This window comes from Hippocampus comes, unplaced genomic scaffold (assembly GCF_001891065.2).
Source record: "Hippocampus comes isolate QL1 unplaced genomic scaffold, H_comes_QL1_v1.1 scaffold59, whole genome shotgun sequence".
Lineage (NCBI taxonomy): Eukaryota > Metazoa > Chordata > Actinopteri > Syngnathiformes > Syngnathidae > Hippocampus > Hippocampus comes.
In genome coordinates this window covers 2,696,859-2,707,616 of record NW_017805406.1, presented here as the reverse complement: position 1 = coordinate 2,707,616, position 10,758 = coordinate 2,696,859, and the positions used below count along the sequence as shown (strand labels likewise).

General features: G+C 41.5%; 1 long non-coding RNA gene across 4 annotated transcripts in view; it reads right to left on the bottom strand.

The window, feature by feature from the left end:
• Window positions 1-8,059, bottom strand: part of LOC109517975 (uncharacterized) — a 68,215-nt gene extending 60,156 nt beyond the window's left edge. For all 4 annotated transcript variants that reach the window (XR_002168637.1, XR_002168636.1, XR_002168639.1 and 1 more), the window contains exon 1: window positions 7,936-8,059. This is a non-coding gene — a long non-coding RNA (uncharacterized LOC109517975). The remainder of the gene's footprint in view (window positions 1-7,935) is intronic.
• Between the last annotated feature and the right edge of the window lie 2,699 nt (window positions 8,060-10,758).

Sequence of the window (10,758 nt, the reverse complement as noted above, 5' to 3'; positions counted from 1 at the left end):
CACACACACACACACACACACACACACAGCTGCAGACAGACCATCTGCATTATACTTGAATTGAATATAATCGTTCCTGGCTCTGTACCGTTTGACCCTTAGAGTGTGGTCACAGTGATTGGATTTGAAAACATGTGCTCGCTATCATGGCTGCCAGGTGCGACATCAGCATTTGTGGTTTTTTTGCTCCGACTTGAAGCATCCAAGAGAGAGCCACAACTTTTGCTGCTTTGTGTGAGTGTGTACATGTGTGTGTATGTGGTGATGATGGTCAACCGAGCAGAAAAGACCCCCCACATCACCCATTAACACGGTCTCACCTTTGACCCACCGCATCCCCCCACCGCCTACCTCCATTGAAAGGCTTGCTAATAGAGGCCAGGCTGTGCAGACGCTGTGCATGTTTACAATGACTGTAGAAAATGGCGGATGGTTACTCCAGTGGTTCTAAAACTGGAGGCCCCAGACCCCCTGGTGCCATACCTTGGGGTCCGGAAAATAATTTGCAATGGTGTTGGGGGCCCAATCTGATGTCATGTAACTGACGTCTGCCTTAAAATAGTTTACATGAGCCTACAGATCTCGCTAGATGGAGGCAAAACACTACTTTGAACAAAATGAAACTCCTCAACTCACTGAAACATAGTCTCTCGACATCAAGATCTGTCAAGATGGCTGCAAAGCAGTATTTTTGTCGAAATGAAGCACCTCAATTCACTATGGCATAGCTCCTTGACGCTAAGATGATATCACTGCATGATGAAGTCTGTGGAATGAAGTCCTATTTTTTTCCCCAAAGTAAAATACAAATTTTCCAGATTAACATCAACAAGCATAGAGTTTTCAAATCAGCTACAATCCAACCGTTTAAATGCCGCCGTTTACTGTCGAGTACATTTTTGAATGGGAAGGCATGAAAGAGCGTCTCACCCAGCTTGTCTGTAAAATTCATGTTCGTAAAGTCCTACAATGACAAACGGATCTCTATAGGTGGCATTGCGTTTGATATGAGAGCGGCACAGCTTTTAAGTAGAAGATGAGGAGCAGAGGATGAAGTTCAGCTTGTCACAATGATAATGAGGGAGAAAAATGCCAACATGCTGGGAATCTGACAAGTTTAGGCCCTTATCATTTGAATTTGAATATTTGAAGCATACAAATGTGTAGTAGAAACTGAGTGTGTGTCTCGGTTCATAGAAGACAATGTGTATTGCGTTTCTGAAAAAGATGACAGAGTTCAAGGAGTGAATGACAAACATCATGTGAAATATCAGGCGAAAAGGGGAACTGCTTTGAAAACAACTGGCAGTGAATGCATTCATTGACATTCGGATTATGAGGGGTCCTTGGAAAAATTCCTTCCTTGCAAGTGGGCTCTGAACCCAAACAATTTTTTTACACAGCAAATTGACTTCACAGGCAAAGTGGATGCACACAAGAGCTCATTTTGATGAGCCCCGGAGCCTGGGCTTGCGTTAGGATTAATAAATGTGCACAATTGAAGACTTCCTGTTATTTAGCGGTGAGGCCAGAGGAAGTTATTCCGCGGGACACGGATCATTTTGGTCAGAACGCCGGCCTATAAATACTGAGAGCGCTACGCACTCCGCATCACGCCTCCTTCCTCCCTGTTGCTCCAGTCCGCCAAATGAAAAACAGGAGTGCAGCAGAAAAACAAAAGCAAAAGAGTAGGCGTACGTGCACATGCATAAAACAGCTTGATGCTGAATGCGAGAAAATTGTTTGAACATGCTATTGTATGTAAATGACGCCGACTGACGCCCACATCAAGTAGCTTCGACAGTGCTGTCAAAGTAACTCTACCTCATTCCTCAGTGTCATCTGCTCAGTAAGCTGTGATAATATTAGTCGTTTGCCATGGAGGATAAAAAATGTATGCCCACGAGTATTGTGATATATCTTATGTTTACATGTGGTGCCGCACTGTTTGTGTTCTGATATATCTCACTCATAGGGTGTATACAAAGAGATAGATAGATAGATAGATAGATAGATAGATAGATAGATAGATAGATAGATAGATAGATAGAGAGATAATATCAGGGGTGTACATGTCTCCAGCAAAATGTAATAACCTGATTCGATTCGGTGGGATTATGATTTGATTCGATCTTTTCTCACGTACTGCAACAACATGTAAAAGTTCTCTAAAGCCCAAACGATCCAAGTTGCAGGAAGTAAATTCAAAGAAGCAACAAATCATCAGCAATATGAAATCGATTTATCTCTGTGTGTGATTCTTTCACATACCACGAGAGCGATCCTATTAATGGTACATGTACCACACTTCGAAAATAACTCTGCTAAATTATTAATAGATCGTATGAAAGCATATTCCAACCCGAAAGGAGGTTTTTCCTTATTCATTAAAAAAAAAAAACAAAAAAAAAAAAACATCACTATCCAAAGTCGGTAATCTTTTTTCTCAATCAACCCCAGTTTGTCCTGGGATTTGATCGCCCCCGGCAAAATCGGAACTCTCTGTTTACCCATCCCATAATAAGGCTCATTCAAGCTCAGGACATCTTGATTAGGTCTGCTGAACGTCTGGTTCTCATTAAGGGTGGAGGATGGACGCAGGAAGAGGAAAGAGAGTGCAGGATTGAACCAGAGGTCAGTGGAAAGAAGGTGAAATAAATGCAAGCATGCCTTTGGAAGAGCAGGTTAGGTCAGAGGATGAACTTTCTACATTCAACATTAGTGCAGCCCATTATAGATGAACTTATCCGGTTTACCTCGGTTGGCCTCAAGTAGGGCACGCTGATAAGCAACTATCCTGGAAAAGTTGACAAGTGACAGAAATTGAACAGATTATCCTTGAATGAACTGCCCGGTTTCGGATGTGTCGCAATGCAAATAAGCAAGCCGGGTACCATTATAACCGATCAACAGGGAAAAAAAAAAAAAAAAAAAATGAAACATCGAAAGGTTCATATTTTGCAGCTCTGTTTGTGGGTGAATGTCCGAGAAGGATTAAGACCACTGTGAAGAGGAGAGAAAAAAAAGTGGCAAAGTTACATAAAGTTTTGATCTTGCCAAAAAAGTTGTTTTGTTGTTTGTGAAACTTCTTCTCAAAATCTGTCTGATTACAAATTAATTTGTGTAAATTGACAACATTTGTCTCGCAATATTTTTATTTTGGAGAAAATGCCAAATATATATTTTTTTGTAAATGTAGTACTTTGTTCTTGTCATAAGAAGTATTTATATTGCTTCCTAATGTGAAAACTTGTAGTAACAATATTTTTATTTTGTTTTCAATGTGAACCTAATACTCTTTTGTACATTTCATGTGATTATGTAATTGTTGCTAAAATAAAACAATAAGGTGGGGGGGGGGGATGTTGGACTCGTGATACAATGAGGAAAATGTGGTGTAACACTCCCGCGGCAGTTTATCATTCCCAGCAGATGCTCGGCCTCGGCAGTGCAGACACACCAAGTCGCAAATATATACAGTTACATTTCGAAAATACAGAGATACTGTTGAAACTGCACATACTCCCACGGTATTTATGCACGGAAAGAGTTCAGCGCAAACTATGCAACACACACACACACACACACACACACGCAGCACATCAGAGTGGAGTTCATGTAAGCGATAAGAGACACAAGAGTCAACATCCCAGCAGATAACCTGCTGATAGCGTGTTCCCTTGTTTCCGCTGCCCTTTTGTTTACCTAATGATCCCGTGGATCTCCATGCGAGTGGTGCAGGCACACATATGAATTGGGCAACCCTCACTCCGTGTCATTATGCTCATATGGGAGACTTTAAATGACTGAATATGCAATTTAAAATGAAATCTGGATGGGGATAAAGACAGAACCTTGAGGGACTCCACAATCGAATGGATTTTTACCCTCAGCGGTTCCACACCAGTTTGAGATTCACAAACAAGGAGGGCGAACGAGGAATGTGAAACAAGCAAAATTTGAAGGACTCTACGGGAAGGGGGAAAAATCCCCAACCTGGCTTCAACCATGGGAAAAAACACACACTCCAGATACGTGCACACGCTCACCAGCGAAATCCCATTCAGATTGTGAACCACCTGCTGCATTCCACAGCCAACAACTCAGCTACTTAAGGAGCCAGACTTTAATCAGTCTGTCAAAAGGCCAAGCATGAAATCCCACCGTGTGTTTGACCACCTAGACTTTTAGTGCCACCTGAAAACACCATGCAGGTATTTTTAGAAATCCGCTTATATCCAGTTAACCGCTTATCTATCGATAACTTATATAATATGTAAAGACGTGAACGGCAAGAGCAGCAATGATAGTCACAGCCGCATTGTATTTTGCATAAAAATGAATAATCAATCATCAGTCTTTCACTTATGTATAGAAACTAGTTTATCCGCAAAATAGATGTATTAAGGCAGCAAGAATAGCAACCTTTTATGGAGCATGAAATCCTGATACGTCAACATTGCTGACTATTCTTGGTGCGTTTCACATTCACTTATGCAGATATTTATTAATATTAGCCCGACGAGCCGCCACCCACGCTTTCTGAGCAGCCAGGACAGGACAAGAGCAAAAGGAAGAGGTCATGACAAAAGAAGCCCGGGAGTTTTAAAGCCATTTCTACGCCCATCAGAGAGAGTCAGTCGGCACAGCATGGCTGACTGGAGCGCTTCAAAGCAGAGGTAGGAAGAGGAGGGGGGCTAAGTCACTTCCACTGGCCTTACATGTTCAAGGGGAAGTGGGGAGTTTACACGGTGACACGGGGGTCATAGGGCAGGCCCGAAGGAGGAGACACACGGGGGCCATTTGTGTGGACAAATCTGATTAAGTTGGATTTGTTTTGCTCGGATGTGTCAGTTTGTCCAAGCATAGCTAAACGCACCGCTTTACAAAAACTCCAAACACAACCACTTGAAGGCACACATTTCAAGATTTGCTCTTTTATGTCTAGTCAATTGACAAATATTGAACACTAGCCCAGCATGTGTTGTATCTATGCATGGACTACAATGGCCCCAGTTGCCTCTGATAAATTACATTAGATTATGGAGCAGTAATACAACCCGTCTACTCTCCTGTGATATGTATTATTAATTTTGTATTTTACTTTCAATGTTTCACCACACCAATATGTTGCAGAAAACAAATGATTGTTTAAAACAGAAAAATGACAGAAAATTTTAGATCAAAATGATTCAAAATAAGGTGGTGTGACAAACCACATGTACGACTGTCTCAAAAGAAAACATCTATAATGAGAACTGGTTTGAGATAAGAATAGAACCTTGCGGGACTTCACATTAGGACTCAAGTGGCTGCACATTTCCACATTTCATGATTTTTTTTTTCATTCAATCAGACTTTAATTTTCACAATTTTATTGTTTGAAAAAATAAATATGAAGATTTATTCATGACATTGACAAAACTGCAGCGTGCTAAGGACAAAACTATGTGGCACTCCAGACTTACAATATTTTGAAAAATGTTCCTCGACAAAATAGTCCAATATTCTTTTGTGAGTGTAACTAGACTTCATCTTTTTTTATTGCATTAGTCGAAATTTTTCCGTCTCACTTCAATTTTCCCACAGGACGTGCAATTTGAATGCCATTATATTCTATCTTTCCTGATCCATTTTATTTCCCCTCACCATTACTTCATATCACTCACCGCCTCCTCCTCCTCCTCCTCCTTCTCCTCCTCATCCTCTCACCAACACCTGTGCCCCTGCGGAGGAGGAGGAGGAGTTCCGGAGAGGAGGAAGCCCCCGGGGGTAGCGAGGCACCTCACAGATGGTTAGCAAATTACACCTTCATTACCTCTCGTCTACGCTTCCTCTGGTCAGCGCTTCACAATGACTCGCTGTTCCTGTCACATCTGCCAGCATGTTGGCCTACGGCAATTAAAAGTTGTTTGTTGGTTACTAGCTGTACACAGACACGCTGATATAATACAGCAGTATAATTAGACTACAGAACGGAAACACAGTGGCTGTTTAGAATGCTTAAAGGTTCGCGTTTCGATCTTGCTCTCCATTCAAATGTAGAAACAAATGAAACCAAAATAATTATGCAGGGGCTTGTTTATTCACTGCTAATGTCATAACGTTATTGTCCAATGTCAACCTTGGATCATACTTGTATCAATTCAAGCCAATTTCACATATTGAAGATGACCTTATCCGTTGACAACTAGAAAACTAAGTGCATTTTTATGATTTTTCTTGATTGTATTTAAATTAATATCCCTGAAAGAGAGAAATGTATTTCAAACCATAACAAATCTATTAACGCATCCAATACATGCGAGCTGTTTTGCCTTTGGACATACAGCACTTGTGGAAATGAAAACTGAGACTTCACCACTTGGATGTCTTGATGGCTGCTGGAAAAGGAAATTACAATACAAATAGTTTTAATACGATTTAGAAAGTTTATAGTGTGCTTTGTGTGTATATAATGTACCCAGTGAGCATTTCAGGCAAAAATTGTTCACACAAATGATAGATTGGAGCATTAACTATGAATCACATGGTCGACAATATGTCTCACAAAAACGTTGTGAAACTCATCGGAACCGATGCTTTATAAGTGTTTTAGATTCCAGTGTAACTTAACGCATGGTGTCAAAGAACGATGTTGAAGTAAGTTGAGGAGTTTCATTTTGACAAAGTTATTGCTTCGCCGCCGTCCTGGGGCATTTAGAAACTTTTTTTTTTGTGGTTCAACGTTCACATTTCACATGGTTTTCAATGTACTCATTTTCAAACAGGTAGAAAGAGTTACTTGGCCTTTGAATGGCACACTTGCCAGATGAGAAGGCACTGTAGAGAAAATATTTGAAGTTAAGCTTCTAAAAATACAACTTTCCACTACACTTGTCCTTTAAAATGTTTTAAAAAGTCTTACAATGGTGCAAACCATTCCGTTTCCTTTGTTTCAGTATTGTTTTGATGTTGTCCGTACAGTAACAGTAGGCTAACCGCTATTGATCGGCAGTGACCGCGGACCACCTCCCTAAGGCCCTTTACCCTCCTTCCCGTGCCTCTTCCAGCCCAGCGTGAAAGCGCATGCGAGGGCCCCAGCGTAGCCATTAGTCAGGCCGAGAAGGCATGGAATAATAATGAACAGCACTCTCATGCATGAGCAAGCAAACCCCATCACCGCCACCATCAGCTAGTTTCCAGCAGCCATTTCCGTCATCTAAAATGCATGTCCCTCTCACATGAGCGGATCTCGCCGTTCTCTGGCGAGCACTTTCCCCTTTCCCAGCACTGCCGGCTACAGTAGAACTGCCAGGCGGGCGGACGGGGGGGATTCCATCTCCAAATGGTTGGTTTTCTTCCACACTTCCCACCTTTTCAAACAACACTCATTTAAATACAAACTTATTTGTGATTTATTGCTAGCTTCTTGCTATTAAATTAAATATGGGTACTGTACAGCAAAATGATCTTTAAAAAAATTAAAAATTGGTTGGTGAAAATATGCTTCCCATGTCAACACAACAAAAGACAACAACAACAATAGCAAAGGCCATGTTTGTTGATGTATGCATGATATTTCCTACTTTTGCGTCAGTCTTGAACACAGCACAACTTAATTCAACACTTGTCTGCAGAGCACATTAGCAAATAAAAGTAAGAGTGTACTGCAGTTTAGCCTCCAGCCATAATGTTACCCATGTCAGACCACACTTCCTTCCATGTGTATACTCCACCACCACCCCAAAAAAAAAAAAAAAACAGCTCAAGCTCTCAGAGACTATTATTAATGACAAAAAGCAGCAATAATGGGTATGCCAGTGAACTGCACAGCACATTCAAGAGGGCGGAAAATCACAACCACACTTGGCAGCTTAGCACAGGGGACCGTTGTACGTGGCAGGGAAACGGTTCAAACTTGGTGGTAAACAAGCTTAAATGAAGAGAATTTACCTTAACCAAAGTTGACAAACAATCTCCTGGGGGTCAAACAGGCTGGCTTGCTAAATCAGAAGCAGGAAATGGTGGTCACATGACCACAAGATCAGGAAGTGCAAACACTCAGAAACAGGTGTGCTGTTTGGCAGGTGCATTCATTCTCTGAACCGTTTTACCCTCACGAGGGTTGTTGCTATTCCAGCTGTCTGCGGGCAGTAGGCGGGGTACACCCTGAACTGGTTGCCAGTCAATCGCAGGGCCCACAAAGACAAACATTCATGCTCACATTCCCACCTCTGGACAATTTTGAGCGTTTAGTCAACCTACCCAGCATGTTTTTGGAATGTGTAAGGAAACCTGAGTACCCGGAGAAAACCCACCTCGGCATGGGGAGAACATGCAAACTTCACACAGGAAGGTCATGATCGGAATCGAACACATGACCTCTGCGCTGTGAGGCAGACTTGAGGTTAACCAGTCATCCACTGTGTCACCCAGATGCATTCAGGGACCTCGAAAATGAAGAGTTGTGTTTTTTATGGATTTTCACAGTATATTCACTTAAAGTAATTGCACATGGGAAAGGAGATTCATTCCACCACAAACAATATAAAACAATCATACAGACGCAAACAAAGAAGTCTCGCAACTATTTGTAATTGATGCAATCCGATTCTGTAATACTAGTCATTTTTCATCGAGGATAAAGAATATATGCCTGCTAGAATTGGTCCATTATCTGTGCATTTTGTTTGTTCTACTGTTTGCTCAAACTGATCTAAAACCACAACTGTTTGTGTTGATCTGTCAATCAGATTTGCCATTGTAAATTTGTTTTAGGCTTGCAGGTTGTTCTTAAGGCAATGAAGTGCGGTTGTTTCAAATACATTGTGTAACTCTTTGTTTTAGGTTTAATTTCACAGTCAACTTTAACAGGGAGCAGCTTGGCTTTTGTTGATGAGAGTGATGAAACAGCACTTGAATATCAAGTTTGCATTTTGCAACTCAAACGGGAAAATTGGTGAGATGATGGCTCGTACCTTGAAAAACTTGCAAGTCATGTGTCAAGTCACAACTGTACTGTACACAGGATAATTTTTTTAATTGAAGCACAAAAGCATGGCACAATTGTCAAAGAAGTTGTTTGCCATGAATGGAGGAAATAGATGACAATATAGTGTGGCTATTTTGAGAGGCTGCTGACAATGATTGATTGCCTATTCATTGACTGCACCTGTGCATTTGAGCGACAGAGACTCTCCGCACTTTGCTTTCAGTCCTCATATTCCAGGTGTACCCAATGAAAAGTCCAAGTAGGAGGATCGCATAAAGACCACCACCACAATAGCATCAGGGCCACAAGTGATCCACTGCAGCATGAGTGACAATGAAGAGAGAAAAGCAAGAATGAGTCATACGCAAGCCCCTCCTTCAACCCACCTCCACTCATAGACCGCCCCCCCCAACCCCATGTAGCCACGTTACGTCCGTCCTGACTCATTCATTCGCAGCAGAGTATCGCGCCTACTTTTTTGCTTCTCCACGCGGGCGGCCATTCATCTGCAGCTCCATTCACAAAAAAAATTGTTGGTCGTTCATTTAAAAAAAAAATGCTGGTGTTTGGAACATGTATGCATGATGGAATACTTCTTTCTAATTTGGTGGTCTGGTGTGGCGTTCAGTGCCTGCCAAGGCCACCCGCACTGTAAGCCACTGACACACTGTTTTCTATTCCCACTTCCTCCCCGAGCTGCTGCATCTTCATCCCTGTCTTCCTCTCTCTGGTTAGCTCATCTCTAGACAGTCTGCTTCCCAGGCAGCTAATTATAGGCCACAGTTGTAGGGGGGCCGGATTTGACAGGGTGCCTCCGTATGTGTGTGTGTGTGTGCATACATTTGTGTTAAAGTCATTTATGTCACATGGCGGTTCTATTGGTTTCCCTTATTCCACATTTAAATGCTCTCTAAGCCTTTTTTTTTTTTTGCTTATTTTTGTAAAGACTTGCTGTCAAACAATTGTGTTTCGTCACTGACAAGTGTGTGTTTGTGTGTATGTGTGTGTGCCACCAAGTAGGATACACAACCTCAGCACCTCCCTCACTGTACTGCAGCTCTGACTCATACAAGGTGGATGCAGAGACAACTGGGGTCTGGATGATTGGCAATCAGAGTGCACACACACAGGTTTCTATCATAGGATGTGACCGAAACTTATGTACAGTGGAATTGGATTTTTTTTTTTTTTGTTTTGTTTTAACCCCCCCGCAGATAATAATAAAAATATTCTGTCACTAACATAAAACCAGATGTAAAATTATTAGCTGTAATGAGTGTAAAAAGTACTGTCCAAGTTGTAATAGTTGGATGTAGTCGTGCAGATACGCCACCAAATAGGTGAGTGACAGTCATTGATGCAATTTTGTGTCATAGGTTGAACACACAAATACAAAGTGAAAACACTCACAAGGAGGATGGCTAACATGCTCACACCAAACAAACCTTGAGTTAAATGGCCAATTGAAGCTGGAGACAGAACTTTTTTTTGTCATTTGCTAGACCACGCCCCTTAAAGACCCAGTTAACACACAAATACTGTGCGACTTTAAATTTAATTATTTTTGTATTTCTGTACGGCTGTACGAAAGAAGGTCAAACAGTCATTTGGGAATTGGAGTTTACTTTATCACACAATACTTAGGGACCCTTTTTTGTCTCGCATGCCACAGGTGCTCTAGAAGTGAGGAACAAAAGAAAAAAATGAACACAAAAATTCACAAAAATGAAACTAAAATGAAGTATTTTTGAACAAAATAAAAGCTAATAAAAACCACCAAACCA